This window comes from Geotrypetes seraphini, chromosome 2, assembly GCF_902459505.1.
Source record: "Geotrypetes seraphini chromosome 2, aGeoSer1.1, whole genome shotgun sequence".
Classification (NCBI taxonomy): domain Eukaryota; kingdom Metazoa; phylum Chordata; class Amphibia; order Gymnophiona; family Dermophiidae; genus Geotrypetes; species Geotrypetes seraphini.
In genome coordinates this window covers 338,795,150-338,803,872 of record NC_047085.1, presented here as the reverse complement: position 1 = coordinate 338,803,872, position 8,723 = coordinate 338,795,150, and positions in this window count along the sequence as shown.

The window sequence follows — 8,723 nt, the reverse complement described above, 5'->3', positions numbered from 1 at the left end:
GGAATAATCAGCTGGCTGGGTTGGACGACAGAGATGTAGGGTTAAGGATTGAAGGCTATATCAAAAAGGTGGGTTTTCAGTCTGCTTTTAAACAAGGTTAGGGAAGGGGCTTGACGGACTAACTCGGGTAATTTATTCCAGGCATAGGGGGCAGCAAGATGAAAGGAATGAAGTCTAGAATTGGCAGTGGGGTAGAAGGGTAACGCTAAGAGCGACTTATCTGAGGAACGGAGTACTCTGGGAGATGTATGAGGAGAGAGATTGAGGGGCAGCAGAATGAACACACTTGTAAGTCAGCAGTGAGGTTTGAAAAAGGTTTGGATAATTTCCTAAAATTCCATAATGCGTTATTAAGATGGACTTGGGAAAGGAATACAGTATAGGACTGTGAAAAGGAGGGATTGTCATATGAGAGTACCATCATGTACAACCAGTTATGAGAGGCACCAGTCCATCATTTAGTTGGAGGGAAAAGCCAATGTAATGTTATGAAAGGGGGGTTGTGATCAGATATCCAAGGGAAATGCATTCCAAAATGTAGGAGCTGCTGCACCAAAACAAGATCTTCTGGTGGAATCCAAATGAATTTGTGGGTTAGAGGGAACAACTGACAATTTTTGTTGAGATGATTGGAGGGTGTGTGACAGAATGTAAGAAATAAGGGACTGAAGAAGGAAAGGGGGGGATCTATTTGGGAGGTCATATGTCCATATTATTTATTTTAAAAATGTATATTCTGCTCATCCCACAGTTCATCTTGGATTACACCTTTGCACCAGGCAGGCAAGTGACCAGGTGATCCTCATACCCACCAGCCACCCAGCTATCTACATTCCTAATGATTGAATCTCCCACTACAACTGCTGCCCTAACTCCTCCCTTCTGGGCTGAAGCCCCTGGAGATAGATCCTAGGTGCAAGAGGATATTGCATCTGTATCTCCTGGCTACAGGATCATTTTCCGCATCACCAGGAGGGTGATCTCCTTTTAGGTGACCTCCCTCCTCCAAGGCAGCATAGAGGCTGCCGGACTGGAGGTGGGACTTCTCTACAATGTCCCTGTAGGTCTCCTCTATGTACCTTTCTATATCCCTCAGCTCCTCCAAGTTTGCAACTCTAGCCTCAAGGAAAAAGATTCATTCTAAGAGCCACGCACATATATTCTTGCCAACTGGGAGATAGTCATACATGTGACACTCGGGGCAAAAATTGGATAGCTCCCCTCTTGCTGCTGGACTACTGTCTGCATCTTATTACTCAGCTGCTTAGTTCAATCCTATTAAAGTACAGGGTATGTTAGACTGGTATAGAAAGCCTTAAGATAATTTGTATGCTTTATTTAGTTTTTCAGTCTTAGCAAGTAATGAAATGAAAATTATATATGTAGTTCACAGGGTGTGTCTTATGAATATACCCCCCTCCCCCGGGCGGTTCCTTTAAATTGTGGAGATCGGTGGATGGCTGCATGCTGCTTGTCGGGGCCCGTGGCGCACAAGCTCGCTAATGCCTTGGCCCGCGACACTTCCTAATTGTGCCGGTCGCTGGTGCTTCGCTGGACGGCTGCCTGCTGTTCTCGCTAGCTCCTCATGAGAACTGAAGCAGCTATTCAGAAGTGGCACACGCCCATACAGCTACGCGCTTGTGCACCACTGGCCCCCAACATGCCGGTAATCAGCAGGCAACCATCCAGCGAAGCATCAGCAACTGGTACAATTAGGAAGTGTTGCAGGCCCAGGCATTAGCATGTGGGTCTCAACAAGCAGCAGGCAACTGTCCACTGACCTCCACAATTTAAATGTATTGCCGGAGGGCTGGGACAGAATTTAAAGGTGCTGGGGGTATGTAAAAATGATAATTGATTAGGGAGGGGAGCTGGGATGGAATTTAAAAGTGTCGGGAATATATTAGTATACAATTTGGTTCAGAATTGTTTTTTTCTTGTTTTCCTTCTCTAAATCGGGGGTGCATCTTATGGTGAGGTGCGTCTTATGGAGTGAAAAATAGATATCTTTAATGCTAAGCCTCTACAACAGGGGTGTAAAAGTCCCTCCTCGAGGGCCGCAATCCAGTTGGGTTCTCAGGATTTCCACAATGAATATGCATGAGATCTATTTGCATGCACTGCTTTCATTTTATGCTAATAGATCTCATGCATATTCATTGGGGAAATCCTGAAAATCCGATTGGATTGCGACCCTCAAGGAGGGACTTTGACACCTCTGCTCTACAACCTCTCTCTTAGATGCCTTTTTCTTTAGCAGGAAGAGTTATACTGCTATTGAAGGACATTGCCGAGATCCTGATTTTAAAAAACACAATTAAATTTGAAAAAGCTAATGGTTGAAATAATCTGCTGAGTATTCTATTCTTACTGATATGTGATTTAAGTTAGATACTCATTGAATGTTAGTTAGCTGGAAGTCTTTCTCGAGCCGCAGCACACTAAACCTAGTGTCTGAGGCTCGAGACACCTGGAAGTGCACAATGTCGCTGTGATGACATCATGCATACACGTGACATCATTACATTGACGCCCACGCATGCGCAAAGGCCCTTCAAACAGGCCAGTGCCGGCAGTGGGGGGTGTCAACAAGGAAAAGGGCCGGTGAGAAGAGTTGACTGTGTACAGGAGATGCCTCTCACCGTGAGAGACTTGTCCTGTACACAGTCAGCTGGCACCTCACCTCCTCTCCACTGTGTCACCGCACACCGTAGCACACAATTTGCATATACTGTGTTAAACAGTAGGCATAGTTATGAGTGGAGAATAGGCATGGTTGAGTTTGGCATCATTAGGCATTCGACAAAGGCAGAGTGAAAATGGAGCGGCAACTATATTTAGGATGCCTAGCAATGCCTAAGTTTGCTTAGGCACCGCTAGGTGTGATTCTATAAATGGTGGCTAGCATTTGATTAAAAACTGCACCTAGTGGTGGCCTGCAATGGAGGCGCTGCTAGGCCATGAGTTGTCTTCCCACAGCATTTTACGTGCATTAGGAATTTGCTTCCTTTTTTAAATATTCTGGGGTTATAATGGCTGGTATAGAATTATGGCAAACTGAAATAAAGTGTGTTTCAAAGCACCTATATTTCTGCAAGAGTCTAGACTAGTGGTTCTTAAACCTGTCCTGGGGAACCCCCCAGCCAATTGGGTTTTCAAGATATCCCTAATGAGCATGTATGAGGTAGATTTGTATATAATAGACTTGACAGGCATGCAGATCTGCCTCATGCATATTCATTAGGGATTTCTTGAAAATCCAACTGTCAGGGAGTCCCCCAGAACAGGTTTAAGAACTACCAGTCTAGACCACATGGTATCAACACTGATTTGATGAAATTCACTGAATAGCCAGATATCTGTCCAAAATCCTTTAAAACACTGAGTTTGAGAGTGACTAGGATAAATTTTGTAAGAAAATGAATGTGTCATCTGTATATACAGTGACAGAATATTTTTCTTACTTTATGCCAATACCTTGTTTCCAAAAAGAGAAAGGTCCAATAGTTTCAGCGGTTTCGCATCTTTGACTTTTGTCAATCACCAACTGCTTCTAAACACACTCAGTGAAATAGGCATAACGGGCACAGTATACAATTGGTTCAAGACTTCGTACAGAATAGGAGTTACCTTGTCCGGAAAGACGATGAATTCTCAAAAAAGCTGGCAGGTATTTTGTGGTGTTCCCCAAGGATTCCCCCTCTCCCCTATACTCTACAACCTATTCATGAGCTCCCTAGGCAACATTACTCTCAACAACAATGCAAGCCTATTATCATACACTGATAACCTACTTCTCCTCATTTCAATAGGACACAACTCCAAAGACATCCCTCAGAGAATCGCCAACAACGTAAAAAAGATACAAATGTGGGCCACACTCAAAAAGCTCAAATTGAACACAGCAAAAACAAAAGCACTGATTTCACAGTTCCCTGCAAACAGTCCCCACAGCCGTCACAGGAACCAAACTAGAAATCAACGAAACCTCCAAAATACTCATGGTCATACTAGACTCAACTCTCCTATCCCATATCTCCAACATACAAAGAAAAACCTTCTACAGCATGAGACAACTTTGACTGATCAGACCCTTTTTCCAGTCATCACTTTGCGATACTGACACAGATAATAATAATAATAATAATAACTTTATTTTTATATACTGCCATACCATAAACAGTTCTAAGCGGTTTACAAGGGAAGAGACTGTATAAAGACAGTGACATTACAGAGAACTTTCGAATTTACATTGGCATGTTAAGTTTAGTCAGGTTTAATTGGAAGTGTATTGGAAATACATCAGGTTGAAGTGGGGTCAGAGAAATTTGACTTTCTAAACGTTTGTTACGAAAGTGTGTTTGAGATTAAGTTGGTTAAACATTTATTCCATTTGCCTGCTTGGAATGATAGTGTTCTTTCCAGGTATCTTTTGTAGGTGCAGCCCTTTAGGGATGGAAAAGTGAACAAGTAGGTACTGTGTGTATTAGTTGTGTCTGGGAATTTGAATTGGTGAGACAGATAGGTTGGGGATGAACCTGTCATGGTTTTGAAGCAAAGGTAAGCAAACTTAAAAATGACCCTTGCTTCCAAAGGCAGCCAGTGTAGTTTTTTACAATATGGGCTTACATGGTCTGATTTCTTGGGGCCATAAATGAGACGGACTGCAGCATTTTAGACGACTCTTAGTCGTCTGATGTTTTTTTTGAGAGATCCCAAGTATATAATATTGCAGTAGTCCAAGGTACTTAAGATCAGGGATTGAACCAGCAGTCGAAAGGAAAAGAAATCGAAGTATTGTTTAATGGTACGAAGTTTCCATAGAGTGAGAAAGCATTTTTTGACTTGAGCATTAGTGTGATCTTCAAACATCAGGCTTCGGTCCAGGGTGATGCCAAGGATTTTGGTTGTGGGATTAATTGGGGACTCTGATCCATTTAGTCACATGGAGGTGTTCACGATCTTGTTATTGGGACTTGCCAAGAAAATCTTGGTTTTTTCGGGATTCAGTTTTAGTTTGGAGTGCATAGTCCAAATGTTCAACCTTGGTAAGAACGGATGAGATGAGTTGTTCAGTCTCTTGGGCCAATGAGGTTATGGGAATAATTGTTATATCATCTGCGTAAACGTACGATTCCAGTTTTAAATCGGATAACATATTTCCCAGTGATGCCATATAGATATTGAAGAGTGAGGGGGAGAGTGGGAGCCTTGTGGCACTCCGCAGGGATTGGACCATGCTTGAGAGTAGGTTCCTTCGCTGTACATCTGGTAAGTACGTTTTTAAAGGAAACCCGTGAACTAATTTAGTACCTGTCCAGAAATTCTGATGGAATCAAGGCACCTAAGCAGGAGGTCATGATCGACAAAACTGTTCGGTGTTGTAATTTGTTCGGAAACCAGATTGAGAATCATATAGGATGTTGAACTTCTCTAAGTATTTTGTGAAGTCGATGGTAACCATACCTTCCATTAATTTAAGAAAGAATGGTTGTTACTGTGTCAACTGCACTATTGTAATTCACTTTATGCAGGTATAAATACTTCCCTCACTCGCAAACTGTCTTAAATCCTTCAAAACACTGAGGCCACCTTTTACTAAGCTGCAGTAGAGGTTTCTACCGCAGCCCAGGGTACTAAATACTCCAACACTGCTCCGATGCTCATTGGCGTTCTATGAGTACTGGGAACATTTAGCGCTCCAGGCCATGGTAGAAACCTCTACTGCAGCTTAGTTAAAGGGAGTGACTAGGATACATTTTGTAGGAAAATGAATGTCATCTGCATATACAGTGAGAGAATATTTTTCTTACGCTATGATAATACCTTATTTCCAAGAAGAGAAAGGCCTGACAGTTCCAATGAGTTACATATATAACTCATTTAAATATTTTGGGAAAGAAGCACATCCATCAACAGATGTATTTAATTCAGCATACAATAGAGTGATGCCTGGAACTCTGCTGCCATCCACTGGCTTAGAATGGAACAATCCTACTGTTTTGAGGACAACTGCTGCAAAACCAGTTACAACTTAGTTTGGGCAAAAATAAAAGTGAAGAAAAAACCACTTTTTTTCTTGTGATTTTAGGGCTCCTTTTACAAAGCTGCACTAGAGATTCTCATGCAGCAAATACGATGAAGTCCATAGGAACTGAATGTGCTTCCTTGCATTTGCCATACAGGAATTTGCTAGCTTGGCTTTGTAAAAGAAGCCCTTAATTTCCTGTAGCTTCTGAAAAGGGGAACAATTCCACAGGGAAAAAAAAAGCACACAAATATTCCAAAAGCACTATAGGATTTCTTCACAATTCATGAGTAAATTGGTGTGGTAGCCATGTTGGTCCACTTTTAAAGGTAATAAACAGAAATAAAACAATTTAAAAAAAGAAAATATTATACTTTTTATTTGACTAACGTAATACATTTTTTATTCAAAAAATATATTAAATTGGTGGAATTAAAAAGGCATCATCTTGTTTTCTTTCTTTTTCTTCCTAATTCTTAAAACTAGAACTGTCTGGGAAGAGTCCCACAGTGCTTTATTTATTAACAGGGCAATTCTATAAACTGACACCTAGAGTTATGTACCAGTCAGGCACCTACGAGGGGCTGCTGACAAGTTCCGAGCCCAACCAAGAAGAGAATGATATGGAACCATGAAACTTCGTTATTCCACACTTTTCTTATCACTTTTAATTTAATTTCATATCATTGAAACAAAAAGTGTCAAGAAAAGTGTGGAATAACTAAGTTTCATAGCACCACATCATTCTCTTCTCGGTTGGGCTCAGAACTTTTCAGCGGACCCTCATATATGCACTAGGCATTATTTCTATAAAAGGTTACACCTATATGCCATAGTGCTTAACTGCAAAAGGAGCATACACATGGGCAGACCAAGGGTTTCTCTCCCAGTTACACATATAATTTATATTATTCTATAAACTATGTGCATCACTTGTGCAATTAAGTGTGCAAACATGCCTACCACTGTCATGGTAGAAAGGGCATGCTTAAACTTGCTAAAATTCTATAATGGAATCTTTGACACCAAGAAAATGCTATATAATTGTTGCCAAGCACATAGTATTGAGACACCTAGACTGAGGCACCAATTCACACATTTGCACAAGACTTTTACTCAGTGGTGTAGTAAGGGTGAGTGCCCCCCTCCCCCTTCCCTGTTTAACTTCTCTGGCGTAAACAGCATGCCCACTTCAGTATCAGCTTGCCCTTTACCGTCACTTCCTAGGCCCGGGTCCCAAAAGTGACGTCAGCCGGTTTGTTTCAGTTTGACGCTGTTGCTGATGCTTTGGGAAATTAGCAGCAGAGGTGGCACAAGAAGAAAAGTGATACTGGAGGGGTGCCGGTCCCGACTCCACCGACTGCGCAGTGGGGCTGAATGGCTGTGCAGTCTCCTGCTAAAAGATATATGACTTTGTAGCCATGCAGCTTAGAGGGAACATTGGTATAGATAGGTCATACAGAAAGCCATTTTCAATATGACATCCAAATCCCAATTTGGTCATTTTGCAGAAGACACACAAAAATCCAGAAGCGAATATGACCATTTTCAAACTGCAAAATGTCTAGCTTGTTTTTTCAAAAATGGTCATTTTTTTCAGATGTGCATCTATCTTTTTGAACCATTAAAAAAAAAAAAAAAAAAGGCCAAAGGAAAAACACACTAAACAAGCCATTGGGATGTGGGAGGGGCCAGCAGTTTTAGTAGTACCCAACTAGGTACAGTAGGTATTCGGTCGGTTTTGGTGGACTCACACTTTCCACCACAAGTGTAGTTGTAGAGTATGATATGGGCCTGGTTCCCCTTCTCTGCAGGTCATTGCACTGCTACGACTGGCTATAACACCTGAAACTGACATACAGAGAGGTATGTACTGTTTCATTTACATCTCTGGGAAGTGGGAGGGGGGTCAGTGACCACTGGGGAGTATGGGAGCGTCATGCTCATCAGTGATCATCTGATCAGTTTGGGCATCTTTTTGGCACTTATTCATCATTAGAACAGGTCCAAACTGTGCCTTGGACGTATTCTTAAATGTATGATTATTGCAGAAAAACATACAAGCCAACCCTAGTCCCACCCACACCTCTATCACGCTCCCTTGCAGTAGCATGTGGTCAGGGGCAGGGCCTTCAGGAGATCTGCCCCACCCCCTAAAGGCCCTGAGGGCACTACTCTGAACTTGATTGGTCGAGTAGGCAATCGTCAGATGCTGCTCAGCCAATCAAATCCAGATCAATACTGTCAGGGCCTTTAGGGAGTTTGGAGAATCCCCAGCCTACGAGCCCTGTTTTTGGGGGGAGGTTTACTTTTTATTTGATGAGTTTGACTGGTTAAGCAGGCTACCTACTCAACAAATCAAAACTGCATCAAGCAAAACGTAAATAAGAAAGTAGAGCTGGAGATTCACTAAATCCCCTGAAGGCCCTCATTATACACCACAGCCCCCTTGAGATTTAGGCAAACTGCAGAAGAACAGTATAGATATCCGTCTAGAAAATGGGTTTTGAAAAACAGCTATCTGCCCCTTTAGGCCATTTTTTAGACATATCTGTGCTAAATGTTGTCATGTACTGACATCTCACATGAAGTCCAAAACACACAGTGATCACTTTTTAAAGAGGTATCTACTGAATAAAGTACATTTAGCCTGACAGCTTCCTTTACATGAACCAAATACATTACACTACTGATA